Source organism: Berghia stephanieae, chromosome 11 (genome assembly GCF_034508935.2).
Source record: "Berghia stephanieae isolate SIO BIC M18660-M18661 chromosome 11, UCSD_Bste_1.3, whole genome shotgun sequence".
In the NCBI taxonomy this organism is placed as follows: Eukaryota; Metazoa; Mollusca; class Gastropoda; order Nudibranchia; family Aeolidiidae; genus Berghia; species Berghia stephanieae.
The window spans coordinates 17,208,784-17,209,812 of NC_088370.1; the positions used below are offsets into that span (position 1 = coordinate 17,208,784).

General features: G+C 34.8%; 1 protein-coding gene across 1 annotated transcript in view; it reads right to left on the reverse strand.

The window, feature by feature from the left end:
• Nucleotides 1–1,029, reverse strand: part of LOC144956718 (uncharacterized) — a gene marked incomplete in the record, with an annotated part of 102,703 nt that overhangs the window by 61,977 nt on the left and 39,697 nt on the right.

Genomic DNA, 1,029 nt, shown 5'->3' on the forward strand with positions numbered 1-1,029 from the left:
TACAATTCTGGGTGGGGTTCCCGGTCTCCCATAGTGGACAGGATGGTACTTGCTATGTCGTTTATCCCCTTGTATTTGTAGTTTTCTGTCATTGACTTGGAATGAGATTACTTAGTTTTGTCCTAACCCTAGCTGGAGTCCTTGGCTGAGAGGGAAACAGTCGAATGTATAGTTGTAGTTTTGAGAGATGATATTTTTTCCTTGTAAATCATCTATCTGTTATGCACTATTATTATTTTTTGTTAACATGATTTGTAAACATTTGAGTGTATCCCTCTTAATCTTAGTGGGATCTTTTAAGTACATTGATAGTATGCTTTTGGAATCTACATATGTTCCCTATGTGAACATTTTCCCCTTTGTCTTACTTATTCCTCAAATCCTTGTACATGTACATCTAGAATATTTCTCCTATCCAATTTTCGTCCTTTAATGGCGCTGGTATGACCTAAATGTGTTGCAAGAGCCGTGAAACCCTTAAAAACATTTAAACAAAAACCAGAATTTACAATTAAAATGAACAGATATAAGGGTTTATTTTTTGTGTCTTTTAATTGATAGCACTAAAGGACTCGAACCATGGACCCACCAGTCCGAGGGACAGTGTCATGCCATAAGACCACGAAGGCGCTAAACAATTGTTTAAAACAAACAACTTATAGTATCTGATCCTTTTAACTCTCTCCTTACCAGCCATTCCCCCCAAAACTTCACACCCAACTAACACAAAAATAGATTTTTCATAACTCAAACACAATAGCAGGAAATTTCTTGCGATACATAATTTCTTTAGCAAAACATGCTCAATAGCACACTGTTCATTTTCTTTAAATTTTATGATGTACAAGAGAAATTTGAATATGAAAAATGTTGGTTGTATCGTCACGAATGTGACGATTTTCCTGTAGTTGGTACGGAGAGGGTTAATAAATAATTCTCATTCCGGTACTTGTAATACCAAGTCGAGGTTACAGATTACATATTGATATATAATATGGTCTTGCTTTCCAATTATATAATATAAAAAAA